Source organism: Chrysoperla carnea, chromosome 2 (genome assembly GCF_905475395.1).
Source record: "Chrysoperla carnea chromosome 2, inChrCarn1.1, whole genome shotgun sequence".
Classification (NCBI taxonomy): domain Eukaryota; kingdom Metazoa; phylum Arthropoda; class Insecta; order Neuroptera; family Chrysopidae; genus Chrysoperla; species Chrysoperla carnea.
This window is the reverse complement of record NC_058338.1, coordinates 86,455,743-86,472,997: the sequence shown is the minus strand read 5'-3', so window position 1 is coordinate 86,472,997 and position 17,255 is coordinate 86,455,743.

Genomic DNA, 17,255 nt, shown 5'->3' with positions numbered 1-17,255 from the left:
CTCTAAGAACTGTGAATAGACTTTTTCAGGAAAAATTGTGACCAACTTACTTATTCTTAATGAAACTGTTAGCATTCGAGATAGGGTAAATCATATTGATTACCAGAGCATGCGTTTAGTTAAGAATACGTCATTGGATTTATTTTAATGCGATTTCCTTGAGAGTCGCGTGTACATCAATAAACCTAAACCTGCAAAAAGTTTTTGACCCATATAATTCTAATGTACGAAAAGTTACAATAATTTCTTGGATAAGTTGAGGGAGTTAAAATATTTAAAGCCTACTGCGGAGTATTAGTAAAACCAATCATCCGTTGCATTTGAAACTTCCTGTAGATTTTAAAAATATCGACTACCTTTTGGATATTTACTGATGCAAGAAATCTAACGCACAATGAACATTTAGCAGATCCGGCTCTTGGAGTTTATTACAACACCTTCAAGTTAAATGAAAACCTACATGTTATTATAAATGATTATAGTAAGTGCTATTATATTTACCCACTATAAGATACTGGACATTAGACATACTGCATGAATAACAATTTAAATTAGTTTTAGCCAACAAACCATTAGTACAGTAAAATATGTTACAAATAAAGGAAAATGAAAGAAACCACTCCCATTTTGCTAAATCGGGAAACATATTCTTCATGGAATATGTTTTTTAGGTGTCAAATATCAGTAGTAGAGCATGAGTTAGAGGTGCAAATGTTTCTATTTGTTAAGAAACAAAAACTGTTAATTCAAGGAAACGATCAATGTTAAAGTTCACGTACAAAATTAATAAATAGGCAACTTGAATTACGTATACGTTATACATGTATAATAGTTTTCGATTATTGGACAAACACTTAACATTCAAGTCATACAAGTTGCCTATTTACTAATTTTTTAAGCGAACTTTAACATTGATCGTTTCATTGAATTAAAAATTTATTATTTATTAACAAAAAGAAACATTTGCACCACTAACTCATGCCTTACTCATAATAGTTGACATCTAAGACACACATTCCATGAGGTTTTAGCAAAATCATTTTCCTTTATTACCAAATTTTTGTTACATTACTTTTACTGTACTACATATACCGTATGCATGACGCACCATGCATCAAATGCTCGAAAGTTTAGTTGTTTGTTTTCGACCACGTAAGTGAAGTTTAGAATTTTTTTTTTTTTTTTTTTTGGTATCCTAATATTCTATTATCAGTTCCTAAAGGAACTATAAATAGGTCTGATGAATAGATAACATGAACGGCAACTACCCAGTGATAGTCACCTAATCGAATTTATAGTATGTGAACTATAATTAAAACTATTTACGTAAATCTAAATCTTAAATCTAGAACACTTTGTCTATTTAGTCTATTTACTCTTTCACTATTGTCTAAGAGATTGATTACTTCAACATTTGGGTGCCTTTCAAGGCGAGTCAAGTAACTTTCACTGAACCGCGTAATTTCTTCGCGCACTGTGGGCACTTCAAGACTACGGTGAATGTCGTCATTACGCACGTACCAGGGAGATTCACTAATTGTTCGTAACACTTTTGATTGAAACCGTTGAATAATTTCGATGTTACTGTTGCTAGCAGTTCCCCATACTTGAATCCCATAAGTCCACACAGGTTTTAAAATTGTTTTATACACTAGCACTTTATTGTCTAATGATAACTTAGATTTATGACCTAACAGCCAGTAAAGTTTCGAAAATAGTTTAGAATTAATCACTTGATTATTCTTAGCGCTCGACGATCTATTTTGATACGAAAATCATCTTATCTACCATATTTGTATTTGTCATTTCTTGCTTTATCCAAGATCCTATACCAAGCCCTGTCATGTTTTGAAAATTTTCTTTTTGAAATAAACTTCATTCTTTGAATTAAACCTTCAATTGTCGTCATATTAGCTCAGTTGGTTCCAATTCCGTCAGCGGTATGCTTAGGATAGCGGGTTCGATTCCCGCTGTCGCAACAAAATTAATTTAATTAATAGTTGTGATGGGCTGGTGTAGTGCATGGTATATGCATGAAGGAGGTGCACTCAGCCTCTGAAATTGAGGAGCTGATAAATGAAATTATCAGCGGAAAGGTGGTAAAACACATAATTGATATCACAATGGGCTCTGTGGCCTAAGTGTGTCCGTCGTGGACAGCCAATATAATCTAACCTAACTATCATTCTTAATTCATAAAACGGATCAAGAAAACTCTGATTTATACAGATTTAAAATCGTAATCTTAAAAATGTAAATTTTACATTCCTGCAGTTCTGTTTATTTCATTATACGTCATTCTAGTCCGCTTTTCAACTAGTAAGTAAATTCACAGATAGTCAAAATGGATAATTCAATTGAAATTTAAAAATATTCAGTAACTGATGGTTCACATATTAATGCTATTTAAAATCAAAAATTTGTAATGTCCCTTCGTACAAGGAAGGATTTCAAAACATTTTCAAATAATTTTATTCAATCAAAATACAACTTCAATTGAAATGAATCACCCTCTTAACAATGGATTTAATAATAAAACCATAATTGCATTGATTACATAAATCAAAAGTAAGTAATGGATTTTTTTCTTCTATACAAAATTAAAAAGTTGTATTCACATGAAAAATTTATGGACGTTCTCTTTAGTAAGTGAGTATTTTTAGTAGTACTAAGAAAAATGGAAATGTTTTCGTTGAAACAAAAATACATATAAATTGTAATGTAATTTATTGACTAAAAACTTTATCCAATCCAGCGTACAAACGGATTACAACGAGTTACGTTCTCTATTTAATATATGTATATATTATTTATACTTGTCGCTATCCAGCTTATGTATTATTTACAAAGTGGAATCTGAAAGTAAGGTGGATTCAACTATTGTTTGAATAATATTCTAGAATTTTACCCAGAAATACAAAATATCTAAGCAAAAATAATTTCCTAGTGTTGCTTTTATTTATACAAGTAATTTCTTTGTTTTAATTTAAAGTTGGAAGACGAAAGTTTCATCAAAATAAAATCGATCAAAATGATTGTAGATATCATTCAGAATGTCGATAAACGCCAAGAAATTTTTCGAGTAGGAGGTATCATTGATTTCCATAATTTGATAGTTTGCTCACGCGCGCTATATGAAAGTTTTATAGAAGCCACGAAAAAGTTTTCTATTTTTCTAGTCTTTCTAGGACCATACATAATTTAATGTGTTTTGAGTATTTTTACTACTTCTCTCAAGTTTTTTGTATTTTTTTATAATTGTTATATTTACTCCTTTCTTTGTCAACAGTTTCCTCAACCCACAAGATTCCGATGTGTATTGTAAATAATAAATGGCATTCCGAGGTAATTTTGCGGTTTATTTCGGGTGAACACCGCACCTTAAGATCAATCTTTACATACTTATTAATATGTATTTATTTTTCATTTTGTAGTTTCGCAGAATTATTTATGTTATATAAGGAAATTCGAGCTAATTTATACTAATTTTTGGGTTTTAATGGATGTTGTCTATCTGTAAATTCAAAAGAAAGAAAATATTTTCCTATATCTTTCTATTATTCTTTCATAATTATTATTTTGTAAATAAATAGTATTAATCTTATTACTGCGTTTATGGTGAAATATTAGCGCGTACAATTCAAATGTTTTTACAATGTTCAACTGTAAAAATACGTGCTGCTAGCTCATCAATCATTATCCCTGTTCGTTTTCTGTGCTGGCTTGAGACACATGGTCCCAACGCCGTTTTCTAAAGTTCTTTTCTCCAACATTAATTCTACTCAATTAAAAGTGTTTTTTCCACATTAGTTATGTTTCTGTGATTCGTGTAATTTATCTGATTAAAAGGTGATGTGTTATGTCAATCCATTATTCCTCTGATTCCACGTGCAAAACCCGTTGTGTTTTGATAGTGAAATCAATCATTAATTTTTTCAATAGTGTACAAACCTAAATATATTGTGTAATTTTCCTTAATTATCTCTACAAAATTTGAAAATTTGATTAGATAATTATACATTTGTGTTTGGTTTGAAATTATCATCGTGATACCGTGTGCAACGTTCGAGAAGCTTATATCATCGAGGTTTGATTGTTTCCTTAGATAATTCCCACTGTCCATCCTATTTTCCCAACCAAACACCATTTTGCACGAGATAAACATCGAAACACATGTGAGTACATATTTCATTTCAAAACAGTCCGCTAAATTCTCCTCTCTGTTTGTATGGGCGTAATTGCCCCTACAGATGCCTTTTTTTATCTTAAATTACTTTACACTGATTTATTAAGTAAAAAGTACATATTTGTAGGGAATTCTGAAATTTTTAACATATAAGAACATAGATAAATGACTCAAAAGTTGTGTGAGCCATAGTGTGCCATTTTAACCTATAATGGCTAATAGCTTGTTTTGTAGTTAATCAATCAAGAATTAACAATATAACAATAAAAAGTTGCTGAGTTCATGGTGTACATGTTCTGACACCAGATTAGGCCTAGTTAATTCGGGTTTCTTTAGTAGCTAATTAATACACATTAAGTTAGAAAGTTGATCCTTATAAAAAGCTAATCATTTTCATGCAAAAATTGTTGAAAACATCAATTTGGAGGAAATGCAGCTTTCGGAGGAAAGGCGACTTAAAAATATGTCATTATTGCATTTAATCGAATGATAATGAACACGATAACCACGGAAAAATGTTTTAGCCAAAAGTTGCCAAGAGCAATAAAGATCACTCGGCAGTGCGGTTTGCGGAAAATGTTTTAAATAAAAAATGTTACTTTTTTTATCAATAACAACTTTCTAACTTTAAGTGTTCATCTATTAATTACCAGTTATGGAGTAGGATGTGTTTTTTTTCAGTATGCTTGAAAACCTGCGTCATGTTTAATACATACGTTAGATTTGCGACTACACACCCAACATTTTTTGCTTGAAGTGCTTTTATTGATAAAACTTATTTTTCGAGTTTCGCGCATATGTCAACTTAAAAGCATTCTGTATATAAAACTTTAAGAGTTGAATTAATTATAACGAATCCAACTTAGTTATGTTGCATCAAAACGTATACACAATCGGGAATATTAAGAAAAAAAAAAACTTATAATAAATGCTGAGTTTATACATTTTATCCATTTAAATTATCGAGCGACACATATTTTTTACATCTATATACAAAGTATTTTACAGAGGTTTTTAAAGAAAGATTATATGAATTTTAAAGTTTTACTTTGCCTTATAGGAACCTGTAACCTCAATAAATTATTATTCAGAAGTTTTTTATCTCGAAAACTTTATACCAACAATTTGTGTTACTAGGACAAAAGCTTAATTGTGGATCAAATACAGGAGAATCTCAACTCAAAAAGTTTTTGAATTTTTTTAAATTTTCTCCAGAATATTTTTTCGATTATAGATAATTAATATGTATACATTTTTCTACACAATATTTTTAGCAATGATAGAAAACGTCTTTTAAAATTAATTGGCATACAATTTGTACACATTTCTGTGTTAAAATTTACTTTGTTCGTTTAGGTTTACATCTCAAACCTACAGTCAGTCGCTGAAATGTTTACTTTTCAAAAATTAAAAAAGTCAATACGAACGAGCAAAACTAATCAAGCTTATATTGCACATAAACGTCGGCATTGAGGTAATGGGAGTAAACAAAATTCCTCTTTAGACATAAATGTTTCTATTTTAAAAACTTTATCCATTTTGGGGATGAACTTGTAACGCATTACTGATGGCTTGATTAACCTGCCACAAACAAAGTTTAGCCTTGTATACGAAGGTTATATTAGACACCAGAAGTTTCGTACTAGTCATTTTACAGGGTGGTTTGTTAAAAAGATTTCACCCTTCAATTTCGTAAGAGGAATTCTTTCAAAAACAGAAAAATTCGTATAGGCAGAATTTGAGTAGTTTGAGAATGATAATACACAATACAGTTCTCTTAATACGGAAACGTCTTCATGGACAAATAGTAGTCAACTTTGGTTTTTTTTTTTGGAACCATATATTTTTCATAGTAGTGTGGTGTTAGCAATTAACCCGACAGTATAAATAATCCGTCGTTATAAACAACCCGACGATATATTCATTCAATGGTTCACACACGTACAGTACTATCTTAAAACCAAATGTAATCTAGACAATTCTAAAAAGATTCTAATAAACAAGATCGTTTTGTATTACTTAAACAAAGATAGAAAACATATAAAAGTAAAATAAATGCAATAGAACATACGTGAAAGTTCTAAAATTTGCTAGCCTGTACGGTAACAATTGATTGTAACTATATAAATAGCGCACAATGTGCGATATCGTCAGATTACAATACAGACTCTTCAAGTTAACTTTACTTTTTGTTTTTGTTGTTTTCTTTTAATCATGCATACGATATTTATTTACATCATGGTCTCTTCGATTTTAATTGATGTTTTTAATATGATGCATAAAGTGTAAACTAAATATTGACAAATATCTTGTCTAGTAATCTTAATTAAAGAGAATTGAAAAAAATACACTCGAACTAGGACTCGAACGCGGACTTCTTGGATTCATGTCAAGCTTCCTAGCAATTAGGCGATTGGAGTTCTAGACAAAGAGATTTTAAAGTATTTTGCCGCAAAAAAACACTTTTGTTTGCTTTCATTTTTGAAGTGTCCATCGAGAATCTGGACCGGTAAAATTTTAAAAATAATAATTTTTTACAGACTTTTATATCTTATCGATAAACAAATAATTTTTGAAAGCTTTCCTTTCCCATAAAATATCTGTACACTTAAATATCATCACTTCTTAATATGAACCGATCCTTAATTAAAGAGAATTTAAAAAAATACACGCGAACCAGGTCTTGAATCTGGACTTTGATTCATGTCAAGCGTCCTACCAATTAGGCCATTCGAGTTCTAGACATCATGGTCTCTCATTTACGTCATCAATTAAAATTGAGAAACCATGATGTAAATAAATATCGTATACATGATTAAAATAAACAAAAACAAAATAATAATAATAATAATAAGTAAGTGAAAAAACATAGTAAAAATACAAATTCAATGAGTTGAAAAATTGGACTCTGTGTCTAGAGATCGAATGGCTTAATTGGTAGGGCGCTTGTTATTCAAGAAGCCCGGGTTCGAGTCCTGGTTCGAGTGTATTTCTTTCAATTATCTTTAATTAAGATTACTAGACAAGATATTTGTCAATATTCAGTTTACGCTATATGTATCATATTAAAAATCATCATCTATAATCGAGAGACTATGATGTAAATTAATATGGTATGCATGATTAAATTAAACAAAAACAAAAAGTAATAATGAACCGATCAACTTTTTAAAGAATCATCCTCTATTTGAGAATGAAAAGAGAAAATGTGTTGCATCAAATTTGTTTCACAAATAAGCAAAATATTGAATATGAAAATTTTTATAAATGTTAATATCAGCAAATATAACATTTAGAAAAAAAACTGTATGTTGAATAAAACGCGACATATTGGCAGGTTATATGTAATCCGTTACAACTTTTTCATTTATTAACATTCGAATTTTATACGTGTCAAAAAGAAAGAATAATGAACTGCTTGAAAAATTGGAATGTACTGAAAGCTAATATTGGCACAAGATTAAATCAATGTTTTGAAATGCTTTGAATATAAACATATTTCATTTACATTTATTTAATTTATTTTAAATCCTGTGATTATAGTTCTACGTAATCTAACAACGGAATTCGAACAGATTATGGTGAGAATAATCAGACTGCTTAAATACATTTTGTAAATTGCCGCAAGCTTATTTTAATGTATTTGTAAAATATTAACAAATTATTTCGTTTTCGACCTTGAAATCTGGTATTATAATTATTCTAAAAAATTATTTTAATAAAATTTGGCATGTATGGCTATGACAATAAAAGTCTTGAACATTTTTAGCGGTTATAAGTTACGTTTCTTGCGTTAAAACTTAGCACGTCTGTGAACTCACTTTTCCGTCGATTTGAATTAAATATTTTTTACCCTTCTAGCAAAAGGGATAAAACTTTTGAGACATTTTTTTTTAATTCAAAAAAAACAGCTGTTATTTGAAATGTGAGATGACTGCATGGAGATTTTAATACCAGATCAAAGATGCAGATCTTGAACCCTCAATAAGACGGTAGATATGATTTCATCTCGAAACAGGGACGAATGGCTAGGCAAGGACAAATAAGCCACTTGGGACTAAATTTCGATCATTCCACCATCATGAAATTCATCCATGATTTTTGGACAAACTTGGTGTCGTATATCTCATCTCCGAATGAAGGCGGCTAGACGAAATTAAGTAAATAAGGTGGTCATTACCGACCGTAGTTTCAAATCAAGTTCAAATCTTACGGCAAAATAGAAACGATATATTAGTACTCCCAGCTTTAATTGGTCTTGTGGAGAATTGATAAACGGATCAATTCGTTAATAAAGGGTAGGTAATAAATACAAACTGAAGTTGTAGTTGTCACAGTTAAGAAAGATGAAGTTTTTCAATTTGACCATAAACAAATATACAGAAAAATCGCATAACGAAAGGCGTATAAGATGGGATACACTTGTAAAAAAAACAGTTTTCAATGCTTCTAGTTTCCTACAAAATTTTCTGTCCTTTTTATTCCCTCTGGTAGAAGTGTATAACATGCTTTAAATGTATATAACGATACTAATAAATACTATTATACTATTACTCAATAACAAATCAATAAATCTTTAATGTATCAATGGTAAAACCAAAGTTTAAATATTGATTAATCAAATTATAACACACATAAAAGCTATGAATATTAATAGAAAACACCACCACCCAATAGGTATTGGTATAATAGGTAACTACGCCTATTATCCATTTTATTAATTTGTATGGAAAAACCATACAACTCCAATAATAAACCCCTTTGATTGTTTATAAATAAATTCGATTACAATATTCCTATATGTATAAATTAGTATCATACAATAATATTAGGTCTTTCAATGAGAATGACACTTTTAGTACAGTAAAAGATGCTACATACAAAGGAAAAAGAACGAAACTGCTCGCATTTTGCTAAAACCTCCCGGAATGTGTTTTTCAGGTATCAAATATCATTAAAAAGGCATGATTTAGTAGTAGGGGAGAGCAGGTACAAAATTAACGGCAGGTCGAAGGTAACAAATGCTCTGTAGGTTTTTCTAACGGTCGAAAAACCTCTTCACTGCCGTCAAATAAGAGCCGGTGCCGAACTCTTTATTTGCAATCCGGCGCCGCGCGTGCCCGACGCTGTCAGGTTTTGTGAGAGGGCAATACGTGATTTTACAAGTTAAAAGTAGGAATTTTAAAGTTTGTTTATTTGATATTTACGTCGTATTAATTGGCTGATATTAATCTGAGATTAAAACACTGAATATTATACAGTGTTTTAATTCGTTTTTTGCCTACCACCATCCGTTTTAATGTTATCGTAATTGTTTTACCAAAAATGTGGTAGGGTACAAGAGAAACATAGCTCTGTGAATACACAAGTAACATATTACTTACACATGAGGGTACACAAATACACAAGTAAAATGTTACTTAATTAAGACTGATATTGAATAAGCTGATTAGAATATTTGATTAATCATATAACAATAGATCTCATTACTTAAAGTAAGAAAATTTCTTTCGATTAATTAGCAATATTAATTTGTTTTCATAAAATATATACTTTTTGAATGCAAATGTTTATTTTTCTCGTTCATATAAACTTTTCTAATATGAACCTCCCTTTGTCCCTCCCTTATTCCCTTTGTCCTGTTTCTTTCGTGTTACTTTCGACCCGCTTACGTGGTCGAAAGTTACAACTTACGAATTTTTTTTAAGTCTATGCAATTCATACAAAATATACAATAATAAGAAAAATGAAAATACTAATGTAAAAAGCATGCACGTAATTTATATATAGATATAATAATTTCATTAAAATACTAACACCTAACCAGCAACCAAGGCGAAAGTACAAAGTGTTACTTTCGTACCCGGTCTCCCCTACAAACACTTAACATTTACGTCATACAAGTTGCCTATTTACTAGTTTTTGAAGTGAACTTTAACATTGATCATTTCATTGAATTAATAATTTATTGTTTATTAAGAATTAGAAACATTTGCACTACTAACTCATACCTTACTCATGATATTTGACACTTAAGAAACACATTCCATGATGTTTTAGCAAAATGTTAACGGCTCCTTTACTACCCGATTTTTTACTGTACTATTTGTAAAATTTAAATAAAAACAAAACATTCAACGTATCAAAATAAATATTTCTTTTTTTTAACGTGCTTTTACAAACTTGACTTGTATCTAACATAGTAATAAAATCTTAGAAATCAATTTTAACTCACTTCTCATTATCCAAAACTAGAAAATTACACATGCTTCAAGTTCCGATGGCAATATAATAATTTAATATATTATCCATATTACTTTAATAACATTATTATATAAGTAATGTAAAATTCAAAGCGTGGGGTGATCGCGGTATCTGTTAAATCAACTTATTTAAAAATTTATTATAGAGAGCATCCCACGCTTTGAATTTTATATAACTATTAAAAGCAATTTTCATCAAAGCGTGTTTTTTTTTGTTTTTATACCCTAATACTGTGTTCAGAAAATAAGGTGACATTTGAATTTAAAATACGCGCGTTTGTAATGCATTATGAATTCCTTTCGCCCGACCAAACATTCAACAAGGAATATCATTTGAACGTTATCCGTCATTTGCGTAACGCTATCCGCCTTAAAAGGCCGGAATTGTGGAAAGACAATTCATGGTTTTTACACTACGATAATGCACCATCCCATACTGCACTCATAATTCGTGATCATTTCATCAAAAACTCAACCCCATATCGTTCCGCAACCACCATATTCACCTGATCTGGCGCCGTGCGACTTCTGGCTGTTTAGCAAGCTTAAAAACCGCTCCGGGGACAACGTTTTGATACGATAGAGGAGATTCAAGCCGCAGCGAAAACGAAACTGAAAGTAATCCAGGAAAGTGACTACAACCAGTGTTTTGAAGGTTGGAAAATCCGTTGGCATAAGTGCATTGCATCGGGAGGGGATTACTTTGAAGGGGATTAAATTGATTTGGAAGAATAAATAAAGAATTTTCAAAATAAATACAATGTCACCTTATTTTTTTGCACAGTATATATCACGGTATATCAGTTTTAGTCCCAAGTTCGTAGCGCTTTAGTCCCAAGAAATATAGATGATATAAACAAAATTTACAAAGTATCACTCTTATTGAAAGACCGTATATTTCACTATAATCAAACACAACTCAACACACAAACATATACTTGATGATATACGAATAATATTCTATAAATTTGATTATTAGAGTATTCATATACGTATCCCACCTTTAATTCAGTGATTTTGGGTATTTCTAACGACATGAGACGATTAGTATATATTTGTACGAAATTGTGCAAAAATATGGTTTTTAACGACATAAAGTAGTAACAACAATTGAAAACAAACAATTGACTGAGTTAATTGTTGAAATACCATGCATAGACAGTGTTGATTGCGCAATCGTTTTTTTTTTCACGTCATGTAAGTAAAGATACATAACTGATATTCCCATATAATACATACTAAATAATGTAATAAGCTCATTTGCATTATCATTGGTAAACAGTGATGTTTGCGAATAAAATTTTCAAGCAAATGTTGATTATTATAAAACTGGATTATATTAAACTAAAAAAAAGGGGTGTTTGACCGCTATGTGTGTGGGTCTGTATTTAACATCGTAGCGCCAAAATTGATGACCCGATTTTAATTTTTTTGTTTCGTTTGAAAGGTAGTGTAGGTAATGGACAGTGTTCTTATATATATTTCAAGTGTGAGTTTAGGGTTTCGTACCCGAAAAATTTATCGGGGGTTTTTTAAATTTTGTAAATTTTACTGATTATATAGGAACATTTCTTAAGTTAAAACTTTTGTTTTATCTCTAACGGTTTTAATGATGGCCCTAATTATCCAAAACCCAATTGACCTATGTTGCTTATTTACGAACTCAACCTCACTTTTAGTATCTCTTTTCGTTTTTGAGTTATCGTGTTAGCAGACGGAGAGACGGATAGACTGGCTACCGGAAAGGAACTATTTATATGATTCTTATACCGAATACGTATAAGGAAATTTTGTTTATAGTATCAATATTTTTGAACGTTTCAAAATTGGGACTATATTAGTATACCTTGATATATTTCATATATACATGGTATAAAATTATAGAAGCATTGTTATGGATATTTAATAGGTAAAGGATTCCTATCCTTTACCTATTAAATATATATTTACTGGTTAAAAAATATTTTTAGTTCGCTGTTTTGCTATAGCAAATAACTAGGCAAACAAAACTTGATATTTGGAAACAAAAAATTACATGTGTTTGAGCCTAAATAGGATAGGATGTACTTAAGTATTTCTTGAGTAATATGTTAAATAAAATATTGAGTAACAAAATTTTCAAAAACATAAAAAATTCAAATAATGGAGCTGAAAATGATTTTTTTTAATCATTGCCATTTGTCAAACATGTTTTGTATATTTGTTTGTATTTGTTGATAAAATTGTATAAAATGACTATAGTACCAAAATTGATAATTATTTACATATTTCACTAAAATCATAATATATGATACAAATGATAAACGATAATAGTTGATCGGCCGATTGAATATTAATAGTAATAATAGAATCATAATAATCATAAACAGCGTTATAATCAAACCATAGGGTTTATCTATAACTTGATCATAATAAATTAAAATTATTTAGTTCACTGTGTTATTCCCTGTATATAAGTTACAGGCTGGCTAACCTTCAACCAATGTTTATCCTACGCTGCATGTAAATCTGAGTAGAATTGGGAAAATCATTTTGCTATGTGATAACCGATAGCTTGGAATGTAACCACATCCTAATGCATAGTTGCGAAAACGAAGCACGGAAGTTCGAAAATTTGAACAGTAAGAAGGATTTGAATGCCGTTATCTGAATTCGATTCGTTAGAGCGTTGGGAAATTTTGTGACCTAAATTTATTTATAAGAAATTAAAAATATGCAATTGGCGTAAACAAAATGCAATTGTTATGTTGTTAAATATAAATTCATTTTAAATTGACTGTAAATATACGAAATAGACGACAATCCGGCTATTAGTGATGAAAATGATTCCAAACTTGTTAATCGAAGGTTTTTTGGGCCGCTGAGCATTAATCTAGCTCAAATAGTATTCAGCTGAAAAGAATGAACAGAAAAATTCTAATCCGATCGGATCAGATTTGCCTGTATTATCAAAAAATGTAATTTTTAACATTATAGCGTCATCAGAATCCAAAAATTTAATTTTGCTATATCACATCCAAATTTTATCCAATTTTTATAAGCCAAGTTTGTAATCCTACTAAATTTGGGTCATACTTTTCAAATTTGTGATCAAAATTAATAACTTAGCTCTAATAGGCTCCGAGAAAGTGGAGTCCTGGTTCCGAAATTAGGAATATGAGTAATAGCTAGCGATAAACTGACATCACAGCTGAAAAAATGACCCAAAATTAGTGGGTTTCAAAAAAAATTTCAATATTTTCGGATCAAATTTGCCTGTGTTATCAAAAAAATCGAAATTAAAACTTTATGATGTCATCAGAAACCAAAAAGTTTAATTTTGCCATATCACATTCAAATTGTATCCAACTTTCATAAACCAAGTATGTAATCTTACTACATTTGGGTCGTAATTTTCAAATTTGTGATCAAAATTAACTTAGCTCTAATAGGTTTCAAAAATGTGGAAAGCTATTTCCAGAACTAAGCACATAATGGCTATCTAGCGAAAAAATTGACATCAAATCTCAAAAGAATGACAAAAAATTAATGGATTTCAAAAAATTCTGATAAGATCGGATCAAATTTGCCTGTGTTATCAAACAAATCGAATTTTTTAACTTTATGACGTCATCAGAATTCAATTGTGGTCTGTCAGCTTTCTCAATTATAAATTTTAGACATCATTAGTTCATAAAAGAAGAGTTTCATCCAGAAATGTAGAAGCCTTTGGTACGATTGTTGAGTGAATCAGTTTTATCACCTTTTCATTTCTTTAGTATTAATTCTTTGAGTTTTAAAACAAACATTGTCATGCATGCTTGGCCACAAAATCTATACTACGGTTATAAATTTTTGTAACATAACCAAATTATAAATGGTTGTATTATTACATTAAGGAATTTACATCTGGGATATAAATATCTCGTCTAATCTTCCATATGTATAATCAACTTCACAACAATAAATTCTGGTTTACATGCATTTACAGAGTACCGACCGACTAGAACGTAACAAGATCACTCATCAACCGTTCCATCTATAATTTAGTTCGTATAAATTCGTTATGCAGGAGCTACGTAAACTAAGTGAACTCTCTCTTAAGAATAATAAAAAATAAAATCACTTGGTATTTCGAAGAAAGAAGCTATTTGATAGAAGGAACTCTTAACATTAAGTAAAAAGGAGAGCGAGATAGCAAAAAGTTAAAATTATTCAAGAATGTTGTATAAGTTATAGAAAGGAAAAATAAGGTTTATGACCTGGAATAAAATTCAATCTTCCCATGTAGGAATCCGAAAAAATAGATTATGACTCGGAATCAACCCACACTCTACAGTCTTTTCATTTGGGAAGGGCAGCCGACTACATAGCCCGGTAGGTAAAATAAGTCTCTTCAATATATAAAGACAAATAAATGATCGGACGCAAAATTTATAAGCTATAATTTTACTTATTTATTAGTAGAATTAATAAACTATAACTTTAATTTTAATACCCCTGGCTATGAAACGAAAAATTACAAAAATTATGTTCACCTTCTTCCAACTACATTATGTACTCTTGTATGTGCATCAACTGACTAATCAGCCCCCAGTGCTGTATTTATATCAAATTTCTGGAGAAAAGTCAGAAAATTTATCTCTTTTGTTTGGAATTGAAAGCTGCTTCTTGGGGTAGTTAGATTACCACTCCATCACAATCAGGTCACTTGAATTCATCACCTCAACTACATCACATCACCTCAACCTCGCCCCCCCCTGTTTTGTAAGCCGCAATCTACCTTGTTTTACGGATGCATGTTATTATTGTTGTCGCTCTCGATTTACCGTGTCATTCAATTTAAGTTTACTGTGCTTGTTAGTGCAATTAAGTAAGAATTATTTTGTTATATTGAAGACGAAGGTTTGTGCTTTATTTATTTATATTTAATGGTCTATTAATATAATTAAATATTGGAGATTCATACTTGCTGTTAACAATGGTAATTTTTAACTTCCCAGTGGGATAGTTATTGTAATGGATCCGATTTTGCAAATTGAAATTTTTGACATATCTCCACGTTTCAAGGCCTTTACAGTCTTATAGTATGGTTTTTAAAAGAATGTTCGTGTGTGCACATGTATGTATGTATGTATGATTGTATGTTCGGATTCAATCCATCCAAAACTACCAAAATTCCATACATGCCCAAAACTTACTTAAAATAATAATATAATAATATTATAAAAAAAAAATATTAAAACATATGATATTTTTTTATCCTTTCCACTGGGAAGTTAGTCGTGTGGACATTTCGGATCGCACCTAGACCGCTTTTTTCCATTCAAATCACACTTAAAGTTCTTTGTTTATGTATCAGGTTTTATCACCAAAATATTTTCTAACAAGGCAAAGCTTAAGCATTCTTTAATATAATTATGAAATAAAATATTTCGCAAACTTGCGCCTTTTCTTCTCAGACTAAGATAAGGATAGAGATTAAGTTAACTTAAAGCAAAAGTCTAAAAAAGAGCAAGAAGTTTTCCAGTGAAACTTTGCAAATTATAAGTCCAAAATATAAATCCAAAGGCTCTGAATTAGAATTGGATATGAGGACGACGAATATGATTAAAAAAATTTTTTTTTAATTATTGCCAATAAAAGGTACTTTTGCATCTAGTCTTTTGAATCAATTTTGAGCATAAAAGTCCCTTCATTATAGTTTGTCCAGAAATTTGATATTAATAATCTACTGTGCGGCCGTTGTTAAGATATAAGCTTATAAGTATTCCTTAGGTTCCTTGCAATACCAACAACTTCCTTTCAAACGGACAATATTATACTGTATAGAAGTGATGGAAATTTGAAGATACTTTTCAACTCTTTTCGAAACTCTCCCTCTTGTATGGGCCTCTTTGTCTGTTTATTAACTAAGCAATTCTTAGGCCAAAGAAGTAAAACATAATTTCTTTCCGAACGAACACTTGTGTACTATGTAGCAGCTAGATAGAATCGTCGTTACAAAAGCAATAATTCATTTTCATTGAAGGGGGAATTCGTTCATATATAAATTTACGGTACCTACACGGGATATAAAATTAATATTCAAATTATTAATTAACAATAACAATTAAAAGAAGTTTTAAGCGAACGAATATTATAAATGAGAAATTTTAATTAAATCATTTTGATTTGATAATTATATTTTAAAATAAATTCATTAATTTGATTTGTTTTTACAAAAAACTTTTGATAATTTTTTTTTAATTGAAAAATTGATTTAATTAATAAATATTCTGGTAGAGAATTGTTGAATTCATCGTGATAATAGAAAATTTTTTTTTGATATCTTTATATTTGATTGCCACTTCTCGGACTGTTCTTTGTATGGCAGGCGTAAATATAGTATTTAGTAAAAAGAAAATATTTATCTTCAATGGAAAAAACCCTTTCCTTTAGCTATACGCTACTTATTTTGCAAGTCTAAATATTTGCAGAGATATTATTTGGTAATTTTAACTATTTAATTACAAAAAGAGTCAATTTTGAGTTTATTTATTACTAGCACTAAAGCTGAAGTCATTGCATCTTATCTTATGTAAAGTTGCAGACAGTAGATATTACAGAAAGTGAAGAATATAGATTTTCATGACTTGAGTTTAAGTTTATTTAAATTTAAATTTTGTTAAAACTAATCAAATGCGGATAAACTGTTTGAGATTTTTCTTTTTTATTTTGGAAGGTAATTTGATTGAGAGTGTTCTTAGCTATGTTTCCTGAAGATTTCCTAAGCCATTTAAAGAGCATCACCTCTATCGCGTATGGAGCCCCAAACTTGTACTAGT